Genomic DNA, 16,703 nt, shown 5'->3' with positions numbered 1-16,703 from the left:
CTCACCCACGAACTGATATCTTCTGCCGCCGGGACACTGTTTTCTTTGTTTACGGAATCAGTCGACGAGGCAATGATTTTTGATCGACGGCAATCGGAAAGATGTTGGAAGCGAAGAGGGTGATGTTGCGTCATTCGCCAAAGTGGCTAACCTCCTTCCCCTTCATTTTCCACTCTTGGCTTTAGTGCCGTTCCGTTCTTTGTCTTCGGATATATGCCCGTACCATGAACGTATCAATTTCGTGCAGTGCTTACTGTAGCGAAGTCGGAAGGTCGCATCGATTTTCCAAAAATTTGTTGACGAATATTTAGAAATCGGTATATAGGGTTGAATCCTCGACGCCGATGACTTCTGTAGTCTTTCAACTCGTCGCGGAGCTCGTCCAAATCTGCACAAATTATCGCTCACTGTGGAAGCTGCAGACTTTTGGCAACGGGAAACCCCTTTGGTGTAGATACATTTTCAACCGTCCCTCTTCACCCCTGATACGCCCCTTCTTACCGACCACTCTATGTCGCTTTCCTGCCGCTACGTAATACCGAGTTGAATCAGCGGTTACAGGAGTCGTGACAAGTCTTGGCACTGGTTATACCGTATGATCGTTGAGAAAGCTAGTGTTTGAAGAAGAAAATACGCTGCTACGCGTTGCATGATGTACAGGAACACGTGTTGATGAAATCTGAAACAAAATTATCGCTAACCCACATACGATGTTCTCGGGGATACCGGATAATACAACCTTACAAGATTTTTCCTGAATGAAAAATCAGCTTTGCCAAGGCACAGATATAGATAGCGAGTGATTCGATTGATTGGGACAGGCTAATTTGCTCCTCCCTCAAGCTACTGGGTCGAAACTTTCCACGGTCTTAGTCCCACTGAAGTATGACCAACAATGTTCGTCGTCAATTTTGGCTTCGAGTCACTCTCTGTGCTGGTTTAAAAGCTTTTAAGATCTGGAGGTGAGTCGAACCTGGAGGGTACGGGACGTGGAGCGAGCTGACCTGTTGACTATCGACGTGTAGATTCGGCGCCATCGAGTCAAGTACAATTGACACACGCCACGTGACGCACGGTCCTGGAAATGGCGAATGGTCATTAGCGGGAAAAGTGGTCAGAGAGTCCAGTCAAGAGTTCACGCTCACGATCGCATCGCGCGGCATCCACATTTCCAGACTGAAACGGGTTCGAGTCTTTCTCGAATAATCGATCTTCGCATATCGTAACGACGAGCTGCGGGCAAACTGCTTCGCATCGGGATCACGTTTCGTATCTTGTTTCTTCGATTATCGCTCGATACGCTTAAAGAAACTGATAGCGGAATTCGAGAAATACAAAGAGAGAAAAAAGGAAAAAAAAAACACTCCGTCGGCAACGTCGCGCCGTCTGATCGGCATGATCGACTTTATTGTTCATGATATTTGGTAGCCGGTGGTAGGAAATTAATCCTCACCAAGGTGAACGGACCACTTGGTAAACTCGCAGGGTGTTAATCGTCTCAGTTTTCTTTGTACCTTTTGAAGATTTGGAAACACTTTTAATCATCGTTAAGGCCCTCGAATAGCTTTGAATTTTATTAGGTAATTTCAGAATTATCATAGTCTTCTATTAATAATACTCATTTCCTTTCTTTTCACAACTCATTTCTATATATATATCTATATATATATACAATTCATAAATACTTGTACCCATAAAGTTTCGCTATTCAAAGTTTACGATGCCGGCTACCGGTGTGCTCAAAAGCAACCTAACCAATCCAGAAACTTATATTAGTGACGAAAAAGATGAACGATACAACATATTTACGTGTATGTACGCAAGTTTGGTAAAGCGAGCTCGGGTTTCTTTGTACCGGCGCACCGTAAAGGCTGCTGCTGCTGTTGCTGCACGAGGAAAAGCGAGCAGCAGAGACGGTTCTTGAAAAAGACGAAGAAGGGAGAGAAGACAGATTTAACCGTGTTTATCAAACGGATGTCCTTGTTTGTTTTCTCTAATACATCTTGGCTATGCCCATCTCGTTATTCATTTACCGAATATGTAATTATTATCCCTTAATTTTTACCATCACACCGCAACCCGCATCTCGACCTAGTTGTAATAATGATTCGACGCTGCAAGCAACAGCTCGGTAAACCACTGAGATATCAGAGACATCAGAGTGAGTATATTTCTCCGGGTATATAGGCTTCTAATTTTCATTCGTTGCCACTTTATTTCCACCCTCGAAGCCTTCCCCCATTTCCCGGTGCGTCACAGCGTGCCGCACTCGGTGCTTTACGCCGCCGCCGCATCTATTTACTTTCCCTGCATTTCACTTCCTTTGTCTTTCGACAAATTGCCCTAGCTGTTGCTGCGCCGCGCTTTACGCCTGAAACGATCCGCGCATGCTCTGTATACGTACGCACACCCGAACGGAATAGGTTACTGGAGCAAAAAATAAGCACGCATACGCATCTCCGGGACATGCGGTGGAATCGTGTTTCCCTGAACTCGGTGGCAACACTGACATAGTGGGACTCTGAATTCCCAATTGGCGATAAGTAAACAAATTGTCAAGTGTAGTCGTCAGCAGGTTCATGAGCAATATCGAATCGTGGTTAGCCTGAGACCGTCACAATGGTAACAGCTCACTCAACTAACGAGGAAGGTATCTCAGGTCGATCTCTCCGATATTTGATTTCTTCTGTAATATGTTACAGTAGACTAAAAACTAAGCGACATGTATTTTTTTTTTCCTTTAGTTATCTACCATTAAACAAATTCAGGGGGTGAAACCACCCCCCGAAGTAAGGCATGTCACGGGGTGATTTGGCAGTTTCACCCACAAGAACATAATATTTTTTACCCAATCCAACTGGAAAAGTTTTCTCATAACGAGAAATGAAAAATGTAATTTTCTCAATTAAGGAAAAAAAAAAACAAACAAAAACTCCCAAATCGCCCCTTGACATGCCTTACTTTGGAGAATGGTTTCACCCCATTAAAGTGTTTAATGGCAGGTAACCAAAAAAAAAAAAAATTACGCGTCGCTTAGTCTTTAGACTACTCTAACATATTACAAATGAAATCGAATCGGATATATCGACCTGGGACACCTTCCTTGTAAGTAGGTATGTAACCGCGTCTTTGGATTATCGATGTATCGTCCTAGCGATGTAACTTGTGGTTTTTTTTCCGTTCGCACGTACATGCACAGGCGCCCATGCGTTATGCGTGGAGTAACCCGCCTGACAACAACGTCGGAACAACGTACATTTGTCGATGCGACGGGGGACTGATTGCGAGTGTGTGTGACGCGAGGCGACGCGCGACCCTTGTACGCCGAAACATCATTCACAAAAGAAAACGCAGTCGAAGCGGTGGCGCGTAGATTAATCGATAGGACCCCGCTACCAGAGGGTGAAATTTTCCGCTGATATCGGGAACCAGCTGCCCTCCTGCATGCCTGCGGGACTGAGCTATCGATTATTCCATAAAGCCCACTTATCGTTCCACCAAAGCTTCCGAAAGCGTTCGCTCTAGACTAAGTCTATATATTCTATGCACAAAATTTCCCGATTGCTTTAGAGGCCTGCGTTGCGGGGGAAACTGAAATTACTCGGTACTTTCCAGGTCTTCTTTCGCCGGCATTGTTGAAGAAATTTAGTTTTCCTTTTCACCGTCGGGGATTCGGTTCGAGAAAACGCTGCGTCTTCGTTGTGTACCAATCCCATGTACATCATATATTTACGTAGACGCTACGAGAAAGTTTTCCATTTCAAACTTTGATTATACCGCGACGGTAGAACAACTGTAGGATTTCAGCTGCGCGGAATAAGTCGCGTAGATTTTGGCATGCGCCTACCAATAACCCGCGTGCGACCCTCGTTTGTAACAGCAATTACCATGCAAGTTGCAGGGGGTCTAACGCTAAGCAGTTTCGCGGTCAGAAGTACCATGAACACAGTGACTGGGTAGTTTTTGCTCCTTCACCAGGGTCACGTGACCGTAGATACTGAAAATTAAATCGCGTCGTAAACGCTTGTTCAAGGTTCCGAGAAACGATCAATTGTCGGCGCATCGCGTACGTTTGCCAAACCTTTTCATCCACGATCAGCACGTTCCCCTGGAAAATTACGCCATGGGAAGCTGACAAGGGTTGCGTAATACGCGGGGAAAATTTCCTGCCAATACCAAAAGACGGGAACCGTGAATCCCCGTCCTTTCCCCCTCATTCCTCCCTTCCCCCGAAGGACGGGACACCCGGTAAGCATTTGTGCACATCTCGCCAACCCTACTGCCTGCAGTCCACGTACATGTATAGTACCAGTCCAATACTAGTTACACATCTGCGCGACTTGTGCTGTGTTGGTTCGTCCTGCGTAAGTATGCGTGCGTTTGGTTGCGACTGCCGGGTAAGTTGGTGTTTGCGAGAAATACAGCGTGCATATATGTTCACACGTATACATAATTGCAGGCCGTACCTATATCCTGTGCCCACTGCAGGGTAAATGTGCGTAACACGCAAGGACCCTCCTGACCTAGTCTTTCATCTTTTCCGTTGCACCCAGCAGCGTTCGCAGTTATTATAGACGCGCTCTGCACTTCCAGCAGCCTCGCATACTTCATAATATAATACTTCCGTTTGTGCTCGACCTTATTTCTTTCCTTTTTTCCTCCCTGTTTTTTTCACTTTTTGTTTTCTTCGCCTATTCGCACTTCGTTTCTCACAACGGTTTCGCGAGAATACGGTATTATGCGTACATGCGACTTCGTGCATCCTTATAAGTCGTCGTTCGTTATTTTACCCGTAAATTGTATATACATGTAAATAGGTAGGGTTGTACACGTCTACATTCCACACGGCAGCGCAGCTGCAATGCATATTTAGAAATTTCGATAATTATGTACCTATTAGATAAAAATTTCAAGATTTAGCCTCAAATAACATTATTTAACGTGAAAAGCTATTCATAGGACGGTGTATATATCTGTATATAATAACCGCCCAGCACGAAGAAAACTTGCTAACCAGCCACTGACTGCTAATAGTTTCCGGCATAAATCTTCGTCATATACGAGTATACGTCGGGTATCTATAACGTATGTATATACACAATACGTGGTTTGATGAACAGTTAGAAAATTGTTACATTCGAACGTAAAAGACCATCACGTGTCAAATCTGCCTGAGAATTTATAGTAAATATCCGTTCTATTTTAATCACGTACAATTATAGCCCCGTTATACCACTTTTCTCATTGATGTTGAGTATCAGCGGTGTGAAAAAGATGTAGGTAAACGTACCGCAGTGCGAGGGGAGCAACAGCTCCAAGGAGACCTTTTCATAAACTGGGATTAATTTCGCTCCGTGCCAGGTTAACCTTCTAACTTTTTGTCCTTCTTTCTTATTTTTTTAATTTTCTTTACTCTCCCTCGCTTCTCATCTCTTCTTATCTCTTGAACTCGGTTCTTTCTTTCAATCTTTTTTCCCCCGCAAAAGCAGCCCCGGTTTATTTCGTTCTTCCTTTAATCTTGGCCCATCCATCCGGCCTTTGTCCCCCGCGACCGAAGTACCTACTTCCAATTCCAATTTCCACTCTGCCACTTTTAGTTCACCCTTATATACCTACCTACAAGGATCGCTGCGCACGCTGACGAGGGAAATTTGTGAGCGTCTACCAATGGTGTGCATGTATCCTGTATAGGTAGGTATCTACCACGATGACCAAGTTTTCCGGCTTTGTTACCTGATCCGGAAGTCAACTCGAAATGCCTTCTGCACGTCCGCCCATTCGTCCCGTTGTCAGCTGTCGAATACTAATTTGCGCGTCACACTGTACAACTTTGCGTCTGCTTGTGTGTTTACACGGTGCACAGTGTATGCCTACGCGCGATACGACTGCAGTTGACAAAATGTTGGTATTACGTAGATAATTAAGGAAGCTGTCGTGCCCGTATCGGATGGCATTATAGTTGAGGCGCTTTGGTCTTCGCTTCGCGGTCATCGCTGTGAAGAATGTTTTTTTTATCCACCTTCTTAACCGATCTATGCAGGATTTGGGGTCGAGAAGAGAACGCACGTTTTGCCTTCCACGGGTGCGCGCACCTCGAGAACGAGGAGAATATCGATGTGTACAATTATGGAAATCAATCGGTGAATTCGTGCGCAAGTACAGCGCGATGCAAATGTCGCAGCGGCACAAAAGCGAGCTGCGAAAGAACAAGCGGTATTCTTGATACAGCTCACGTTAGCCACACCCTATTATACATTCGGTACGCGAGTCCAACTATGTATTTACATACTTTGGTAAGCCGTGGCTACTCTTCTCCCGCTGCAGCAGGCATTCCCTGCTTCGGGGATCGCTTCAGTCGACGAAAGGTAGAAAATTCTATTACAACGTAAGTATGCCGAGAGGCGGACCAAATAGCGCAGATTACGCTTCTTTTAATATGCTAAAATCGAACGACTCCTCGGCCAGAAATTTTTCTCGCCGAGTTTTTTTTTTTCTTTTTTACTCCTTGTTGTTGTACAAAATCGTGCGCCAATGCATAACGCGAGGCTGGGAGCTGAAATAAAGGAGGGGGAGATGCAGACCGGGAAAACAAGTAAATTAGTTCAGACGAACAATTCGGACTCTCGAAGAACAACAGCAGCTAGACGACAATGGAACGCGCGTAAGCCATTCGGTTTGAGTCTAATTCATGCCCGACGCTTGTGCGCCCTGGACTCTTGTTCTCCATCCCTGACCTTACGTCACTGAGAAATTGGTGAGGGAAGAAAAAACGAGACGGATACCCGTCGCCAACCAATTTCAACCGTCCCTCTCTTAATTCGGAGGGGAGTTCTCTGTGAAACTAATCTCATTCTTGTATCTGGGATTACGGTAGTATTATTATACTTATACCGTGACGTATTTATTCCAGCATAATCGCGACATCGGCAATCCAGTCAGTCACGAACCAATGAAACCTGTATCCTGCTTATACGAATTCTAGATTCAATCTTGATCGAAAATTCTTATAGTTTCGTGAAACTTAAATAAGATAAGTGATTTGAAATTCTTGTTTGCTTGAATTACTCGCTTTTACTTGCTCTATTTTTCATCAAACGAGAATACCGTAAATGCAGTTTAAAATATTCTATGTATTGAATCGGTGGTAAAAAAGGAACTACAGGGAATTCCATTCGTGCAAGGTTTACCCTCTTAATGTTCTTTCTTTATAAAGACCTTTTTTCTTCGACCCGACACGCAAATTATCTAAATTAAAGTTAAATAAGAGACAAATATACGTGGAACATAAAAATTCGGATGTATAAAAAAACGAAGAAAGTATTACGTAACGGAAACGTGATCGTTGATCAAAATGCCAACGTTTACCTCTGGCATAAAAGCCTCGCGGAAAAACAGGTCCAACTTGACTGGCGAGGTGCAATTTCACGGACACGCTTGTTATTGAATCACCATGTCATTACGTAGGATGCATACCTACCCCGATTACCTAATTTTCAAACACATAACTATACCTTTTTCTTCATTAACGCCTGAACTCGGACGAATGTATTCCTTACAGTCATACACACTTACGTATCCTACAGCTGATGTAAAGAAAAATGCAGCGTAATGAAAGTGAAGATGTAGTGAATTGTATGTATAACGACACGTGACGCGAATACATGCCGATCGCATCTGCGAGTGATAATAATCGAAGATATATCTATAATATGTGTAACGCGGTGCGCGTGAAGGGGGAGTCGGATGAGCGATGGGGCCGATGTGCAAGGTGTCCGAGGCCTTGGGCCAAGAAGTTTACGAGTCTTTGGTCTCCCCTGCCGCCCAGCCGCCGCTTCTTCCTTCTTGGTTCAGGATCACCTGCCAAAGTTCCCACGTCTTGAGGATCTCGTTGTGCGACGGCCGTTGCTAACCGTCGATCCGAGCCCCAGCATGCACGTCACATTGCCGATGCACTTGCGTTTCCGAGGGATGTGCTAGACACAAAGAGCTCGAGATACCTGCACAGAAGACGACGACGGTGAAAAAAGAAATTCATTGTGTTTCGTGCTCGCATAAAGACGCACTTGTCTCGCACGGTATTTAGGCACGCTCTGGACACGTTCCGGGATCTTCGCCCCATTTTATCCGTCCTCCGTTTGTTGGGTAACACACGGATCATGCCGTTATCCCGTTAAAGTCAATGCATCCAAGCTGCGCCCGTTTGCACGTCGTTTAAGTAAATTGTCAAATTTGAATTTCGATTTTTGCCCGTTCTCTCGTGTTGTAATGAATTATAGAGGCAGACCAAGGCTGCCAAGGCTGCAGCGAACCGTAATAATTCCCTCCTCGTGTTTTCCTCGCGGTGTCTCTCTTCTTGCCTCCATGGCAGACAAAAACCTTTTGGGAGGGCGAGTGCGAAGGCTAAGTAATACCAGACCTTTGGTGGTCTCCCGTCGTGCCGTAGAAGATATTTTTATCATTTATGTACCATTCAACGCGTGCGCGTATACGATGCGTCTGTGCCTGTGTCTGTGTGCGTGCGTGTGCGTTTGTCCCCCGACGGGTATTCGTGTATGTATGGTTTCCTATAACTTATCAAATTTTCTCTACAGCCTACACTCGTACATGTGGACGAACCCACACGCACCTTTACATATGTGAAGTTCTTTGCAGAGGGTTTCGTATTCCGTGGATGGTTGGCTTGTCTCGACGATGTTGAGTGGTTAAAATTTCCCAAAACTTTAGCATGGGTTGATGTAACACAAAGGCGCCATTTAGATTCGAGTTGTTGTTTTACGTGGTTTATAATTACGGCCAATCGTGAACAGACGCTCGCCACGATGTCTGGTTAATACTGTAATCAGTCCAGCTGACGTACAGAATCGTTTATTATTCAATGATACTTATTATTATAAACTCGCCTCTTCTTGCATTGCAATACGTAATCGCCAGTTAATTTTAATCACAACAATCTGGGTAGGTCGAATCAGTCGATTAAATAGTGCAAAAACGTCAAACCGGTACATCCATCCTTTCTATGGTGGGTTAAAAATTGGCGTTGGTTGTATATTCCTACCGGATTAATGGGTCTGGCATGAGTCGATTTGGACGAACGAATAAAAGCGGATTCACTGTCAGAGATGCTGTAATCGTATTACGTAAACCTGTAATAATTCCTCAGACTAAAGTCGAGTACAGAAAAGTACCGTGATATCAGCAAACTTCACTAAACTCGTTTTACTTTATCGGTGCATAGTTGTGGTAAAGTTCGAAGTTGATCGTTAGTCCGATCGCGGTGTATAAAGTATTACACGAGGAGTGTTCGACCAATGCCGACGAGAAAAGAATCCTCTCGAGCGAAAAGTTGAAGTATATAAAGAATAAGAAAACGAAGAAGTCTCGGGAAAAATAATTACACACAAGATGACTGAACACTGGATTTTCCCCATTTGTCAAAGTCACCGCAACGCTGCTCCCCGTCAAGTTTGAGTCGTAAGAATAGCCGGGCACCCATAAACGTACCCTTGTACACAGCTCAAGCCTTCGAGCAGAAGCGCGTATATTACAGCCGCTACGTCGTGGGGTTGGTCGTCTCGATTTTGACTCGACATTAGAATCCCTAGCAGAGAAAAATCGAGCCGGCAGTTGGTGGCAACAAATATTTGCCTTCGGATAGCAGAGATAAGGCAGCGCGCGGGGGTTCGCCACGTTTGTCGCACTGTACATACATACCCACGTTACACGTATATCCATATAATGATACACGAGGTTGAAGTTGGTAACGTTATCGTAACGAAACGTCGAGAAACAATCACTCTACTTTCTCACATTTAAAACGATTTCGAACGAACTAGGATTGGAAAATATTAGTACATGTATTTCGTTTTATTACGGTTTACTGAAAATCAAACAGTTAAAAAATTGCTAAATAACGGCTTTTTCCTCAACATGATTAAAATACGCACATACCGAGTCACAACGCACGTCTCCGCGTTCAGCCATACGCGTTACGGCCGCGGTATTACACCACGAACGTGCACGGTTGGGCGTAGCTGTGGATACAGCAAGGGGTGCTGTGCCTCGAAAAGGTCCCTCTCTCTATACCTGCTACCTACAAGGCTTCCACATTACGCCCGTGCTGCACGAAACGCAACTCCTCTCCGAGAGGAGGTGTGTTCCTTTTCCCTATTTTCGGGAGAAAAGGGTAGGCGACGAAGCCGCAGATTTGGTAAAATATTTGACAAGGACAAGGGTCCCGTGACGTCACGTCAGTGCGTAGATACGTATAACGCAGGTATAACCTGCAGCATCCTTTTCCTTCTTACAATCTGTGTTTGCCTGTGTGTATAAGCCCACGGAACGGGGAACCTTGTTTACTTTGTGTGCGGTGAAGGTAAAACTGGTGTGTAGCTAGAAATTTGAGAAGAATTCTTAGAACTTGATGGAACAGGTTTTCCTGGGCGCGTCCACGTTATACCAGCTCGAGGGTCAGGTCAGTGCTGCTACAGAAACTTCGAAACTCCTTTTCTTCATATTCTTCTTCCACCTCTTCTCAGTTCTCCTTTTATCTTTCGAGAGTCGAATATGGACCATTGCCACCACCACTCCGAACTATATACGCAGGTTATCCCGAGTCTTGTGTTTGTGCTTGTGTACACATGTCTACCTGCAACGCACCGTGGCGGCGATCACCGAGAGATGCGTCAACTGCCCGAAGTGGCCGGCAGAACGAGTTTTCACCGCAACTTTCGATGCGAGCGTTAATCAATTGTAATCATAAATACATCGCGGTTTAACGATGGAGAAAAGGGAAGATTTAAAAAAAATTGTTTTTTTTTAAACCGGGGAAAAAAAATGTAGACGGAGAGAAACGGATAGTAGCTTATTCGCAGCCTGCATGATCCAAGCATCGAATTGGATGGTTTATTTTTCGATAAAATACAACGTGCGTATGTACATATTTACACCAACTATACCTATGGATACGTGATTAAACATGTCCAAGTTATTGGAATTTCACGTGTGTAAAATTCCATTCGCTCTTGTTTATAACGCTGAAAACTCGTACCCTGAGCATTACCCACGGCTCGCTTTGATTCGGTTGGTGTGAGTCTTATAGGCGATAGGCATGTAATCAACCGGCTGTGCATTCGTGTGGTTTAGTCTCGTAAAAGAGAGACGGAGGACCTTCGAATATATAATGAGTACGTACCGAAAGACGGAATCACGAGAGTGAACGTGTGATTATATTTGATATATTTTGGCGTACATGGACGGTTTTACACACGCCGATTTGACAGGTGGAGCGAAAAGGAAAGGGAGGAGGAATGGATGGGAAAAGTTGAGTGATAGAGAAAATACGAGAGAAATAAGGAAAAGGTGGAAGATGAGAAAAAAATTTAATACCAACACGAGAGGAAAGTATCGACGAAATTATATCAGCTGCCGCACGTGTGTTAGCGTTATTTCTTTTTTCCAGGGTGGTGACATCGATTCGCCACGAGCTGCAGGTTAAATTTCTCGAAAGGCGGTGTTGTCGAAATCCAGTTCTTTCTACATATTTATAATTTCATTCGTTTGAACTTCCAACAAGCTGGCAGCCTGTTATTTTTAAATATCTGCTATAAGAAAAATCCTTCGCTCGCTTATTTTTAATCTTGCCGTTTAAACGCGCGTGTGTCTCCTCCAGACTAGTATTTTATGACATAAATATTATACTTTACATTACAGACGTACAGGTAGCTCCTACAAATTTTTTGCGTCATAATCGTTAAACATCTTCTGTACTATATGCATTATGTACACGTAATTATATAAGATGCGACTATTTCGAGTGACGTCAATCGTTGTCTACAATTTACAGTCTTTATGGGTTTATTTATATATCCGTCGTTGTTGAAGTTGTTATTTATACGATATTTATACGATAACTTGGCCCGCTGTTTCACCGAATCATGATATAGTTACTTTCGGCAACCACGAACGAGCAGCAAACAGTAACACAATCAGCAATATAATCATCACGAAGTGGTCACGAACTAGTTTATTAATAACTCGACACGGTGTTTTTCTACATCGGACTCAAAACCGGATGTATTCAATGTATACCTATGACCAGCGATTCCCCTGGGTCTAACACGTGGTCATCCTAACCTACCGCAGTAACGTAATCGGACTGTTTCGACTCGGTCAGTTCGCAAACGACATTTATCACCAATTAGCGTCCATGTACATTATACCATCGATTATTCGTTCGATGCACACCGCGCGAGGAAAATTGCGTGAAATTTGCTTAATTAGTCCACGGTAATAAATTAGCAGGCAGTAACATATTTCCGATCCCTTGTTTGGTCGGAATCTCGCTTTTAAATAGAATCACCAGTATTCGTATCAAGCTCCGGGGGATAAGCCGATGACGAAATATTGAAGAATCGAAACAAGAAGCATGGGTAGGTACCACATGTACTCTGATTCTCATTCTCGTCCACAGCAGTGAAAAGTTTCTTCGCGTGAGCGATGGGTGTGCTTGTTTGCATATGCTTTGATATATATATATATACATATATATATATATCGCACGGTGTGCCGGATTAAAGGCGTATATCGAATGACAAGCACATCGAGGAACACTAGCCGAGTTATATGCGAGTAAAATGGTTCCGTTGTTCCGTTCGCGTACGACACCGCGACTGTACAAATATTGGCCGTATCAGCCTTTTAGCATACTAATGGTCAGGCCGGGAGGCGGAACGAACGCCATTTGTTTACCAAACCCATAAATCCCTTGAGCGCATACGGTATATTTATAACACTGAAAATAGACCCCCGGCGACTCGGCCCGCGGGTTATCCAAGTCGCTCGATGCATTCGAGTCACGCCGAAGCTCTCGAGCCAGCACGGCAGTTGAGAAGAAGAGTTTTCCTCGGCATCGGATGAAGCGAGCAACTTGGCGAGTTGCAAATGGCGTTTACAATTAATAAAAATCATCTCCTGCCGCAATGCGAAGCAATATATCCCAGCGGTGGAGTTAGCTCAGTTGCATCGAAGAGGAAGGGGTCCGTTTATTGGTTCCTTGTGTCACGCAGGCCTTGGCCTCATCTCGGCGCCAAGGTTCCTCAAGGTCATAGTAGTGGTTCTACTCTCAGGAACGATGGAAGCTCGTCGGGGGCCAAGGAGGAATAACGATGAAAGGTAAAGGAAGAAGAAAAAAAAATGCCGCACACATCGTGGAAACATAATGTTGGGCGTAAAGAATTGGGAAGAATAACAATTTAAAAATAATAATAAGAGAAAATAGTCGAAGGAGACTCGAAGTGACGAAAAATAACCGCACGTACGCATACTCGCGCGGCTTGTACGCTGTTGAGCAGAAAAATAATCTACTTCCACGTCCAGCGACACGATGCATCGTCGAGTGTTGGTTACGCGCGATGTATGGAGACCCTTGTAGATGTGATGTACCATGTACAGCACCCATACCTCTCAGCAACGTGCGTGAACACCACGGAGGCTGGTTGCTCGTATTTATGGGCTATGGGCGCCGGAACCCGGTGTGGTGGGACTTGTCCTCTGCAGTGTATGTATAAGACGATAATGCGCGAGTAGCGCCATCCCGTCGTCCTGCCCATCCTCACGGTATAATCCAATGCCTAAATTTCGGGTTCCGTGGAGACGCACGTCCAATCAGGTCTCGAATTGTGTAATATTGTATTTCGGTGGCTCAGGTAACCCTGAGCGTGAATCGTTCCGGCCTCGAGATATACCGGTAAACGATCCTATTCCACGTTGTTTGTTGTAAACTACCATAGGCCTCCGTTACACGCACCGCGGTCTGCACGTTGTCTCCCGGGCGCGTTAGACAGCGAAGAGGCAGTAAAAGCGTGATCGCGCTACTCCGAGAGACAATAAGAGCCGCTGAAGATAGGAACGATCAGTTGTTACCAAAAGAGAACCCGCACCTCGAATGATCTCTTCGCCGTGCTTCCACACCCACGAACATTCAACCACCTTTCTGGTGGGTACCACTTGCATCGAGCGTGTTGCGCGTTGTTGTACCCACGCTGATTTGAAGAGCCGCCTGGTAGGACGAGGGTCGTAGTTAATTTCTTTCGCCTTCGCCCCAAACAGTAATCGAGAACTCTATACGTTTTCGCCCCTGGGACACGGACTGCAGGGCAAATAAGACCGACCAAAGCCTCTACATATAGACTCGGCCGACTTCGGACCCCTCGGATTGCTGGGGAAGAGCGAACGCACACTTAATTACTTCTAATCTCTTCTCTTCGGCTTTTCATCTTACTTTATTGGTGGTTTCAACGATGGCAACCTTGCTTCGAGATCATCATTTACCTATATACCACAGTCACGTTGCCGAGGACTGGCCGGTGTGCGGTAATTTTCAGTCTAGGCTAGAGAGGACAGTGCTTTTGGAATCTCACGGTGCCCAGTGGCCCTGGAAATGTTGAATTTTGCCTGTCCTTCAAAAGTCCTGGAAACTATGCTTGAATTTTTCTTTTCGCGTAGAAATATTCTATTTTCGATGTCCTTGAGTAACCTGACAATGTCATGAAAATGTCCCTGAATTAGTAACGGATTTTTGACTGGACATCTTGGACTTTCTACTTCGAGTAATGGTCATGGAAAAAGTTTTTCGTACAGGAAACGTGGAGAGTAGAGAGGCCCCCGCTTGATAGTCGAGAGTTTCGAGGCACTCCCGTCGAGGGTGATCCTCCTTACGCGTCGTAACAAGCTGCAGCGAGGCTAGCAATTGTAGCAATCAGGATGACGGTCGAATTGTACAATACGGCTGGGCCAATGATGCCTAGGACCTGCACCGGCGGACGGATAACCGGTCAGATGTCCGGAGGGATGACGGGGGCAAGTTTCCGATTCTTCCTCTATCGTATAATTATGGGCCATACGTTGGTCGCCGCGCGGACAAGTCCCGGTTTTATGACTTTTAGAGCTTTCGAAGTCTCCGTATTATGCCTACTACTACACGAAGAGCGTTTATAGCCGCCACCGTCCAGCCTGCAACTCCGAGCTAGACATCCTCTTTGGAATATTTAATTCGTTGGGTACACCTACCGGTATAAAATCACCGTCCGTCAAGCTCTGGCTATTCTTAAATAATTCTCACCTTCGACAACCCATTGGCAATATTTACACGACTCTCTTGGTTGACGTGCGACGATATGACGCGCCGGCGTGCACTGCCTTCGTAATCACCGCTTCATCGGGAATGAAAACTATCGTACCCGCGTATAAACGATATAGAAACGCCACAGCATAGTATTTATTCACTTTATTTAACCTTGGTAAACCACAGTGCAGTCTACGCCTTGACTTATTCCTAATTACCTAAGTGGAAATCGTTCATTAGTAGTACGCCGGGATAATTAACTCGCCGGTTTATTACACTCGCCGCGGCGCTGCGGTGTTTGAAATCTTCAATTTTCACTGTAAGTATGAGATATGTGATATTGCCGAGTGGGACACGTGTGAGTTTATACTAGTACAAGTGTACCCTCCTTCCTCCGCCGACTCTACGATATTATGACTCGTAATCTTCTCTGCGAGGACATCTCGGTCCATGGATGTATTGCGAACGGACAAACACGCGTGGAAATTCATGCCCGTCGCGTTTTCCACCCACACACACGCGGATCGAAAGCAACTCTCGTTAAAGCCACATAATAATACCGCGCACCGCAAACCTCGCGAATTCAATTTGCATTAATTAATTATCCATGTACGTTGTGCCGACAAACACAAACCGAGGAATTATCGGCCAACTGGCCGCTTGCACGTGAAAAGTAAACAGGGATTGCTCGTATACGCGTATAACAGATCGATTTTTGATTACACGTTATGTTAGAACGCATCGGCCAGGTTTACTCTATTCGTCAATTTGTATATGTAGCTGCATTACGGAGTCTGGACAAAATACATTTTTCCCACTTGTTTACCACAATACTCGAATGACCGCGGTATCTTTTAAATAACACTATTATTATTTTCTTTTTACCCCTCTTTACTCTCAGTCCTCTTCGTCATTGCGAATTATGCGAGGTTTGATACGGCGGGGCAATGTACAATTTCAAATTTCATCTAGCGTGACGGCATACCACCTTACGCTGTTTGTGACTTGGTTTATAAGTCAAAAGAGACTTACTGCCGAGCAGAATTTTAACTTGTATGTGTACTTATATACACGCATCTCATTTGTATGGAAGTGGCACTGGCGTTTGTTTTTCTTTCGACGCTGCTTTAATGCCTCTCGCCCATTGCGTGAGCATAGTGCGTTTATATTAAAATACATACCTATATAAATATATTCATATATATGTGCATACCCTGTATAGTGCGTTCGTGTACCTGCTGTGTTTGATAAATGTCTTTGCGTACACAATGCATGCACGCATCGTTATCCCGAAATTAATAATTAAATTACGATTGTCCGGAGGAAATGAAACCGAGCGCCCTTTCACTTTTGCCCTAATTGGACCGCGAATTTTAGTCTCTATCTATCTCTCTCTTTCCTATTGACAGCTTCTGCAGCGCGGTCATTCTTCCCTCGTTTCGTTGACATCTTACAGCAGGTACATTGAATTCAGAGTTTTCGACCCGGCAAGGATGGCAGTCTTGACGATCAATTCAAACCACTGCTTTCCTTTCCGCATTTTTCCAACAATACGATCCGCAGCAGAACCACCGCGGCGTAA

General features: G+C 44.8%; 1 protein-coding gene and 1 long non-coding RNA gene across 3 annotated transcripts in view; one reads left to right on the top strand and one right to left on the bottom strand.

Annotated features, from left to right (window-relative positions):
- The window catches only part of LOC124302116 (uncharacterized), a 93,247-nt gene that overhangs the window by 23,270 nt on the left and 53,274 nt on the right, over positions 1-16,703 (top strand). The gene's annotated exons all lie outside the window — the stretch shown is intronic.
- LOC124302159 (uncharacterized) lies at positions 10,877-15,233 on the bottom strand. The gene is made up of 4 exons (XR_006907644.1): positions 15,146-15,233; positions 14,636-15,062; positions 14,329-14,533; positions 10,877-14,215 (listed from the first exon to the last, which is right to left on the bottom strand). It is a non-coding gene; the product is annotated as an uncharacterized LOC124302159 (long non-coding RNA).

This window comes from Neodiprion virginianus, chromosome 1 (genome assembly GCF_021901495.1).
Source record: "Neodiprion virginianus isolate iyNeoVirg1 chromosome 1, iyNeoVirg1.1, whole genome shotgun sequence".
NCBI classification, from domain to species: domain Eukaryota; kingdom Metazoa; phylum Arthropoda; class Insecta; order Hymenoptera; family Diprionidae; genus Neodiprion; species Neodiprion virginianus.
This window is presented reverse-complemented; position numbering and strand designations above follow the sequence as displayed.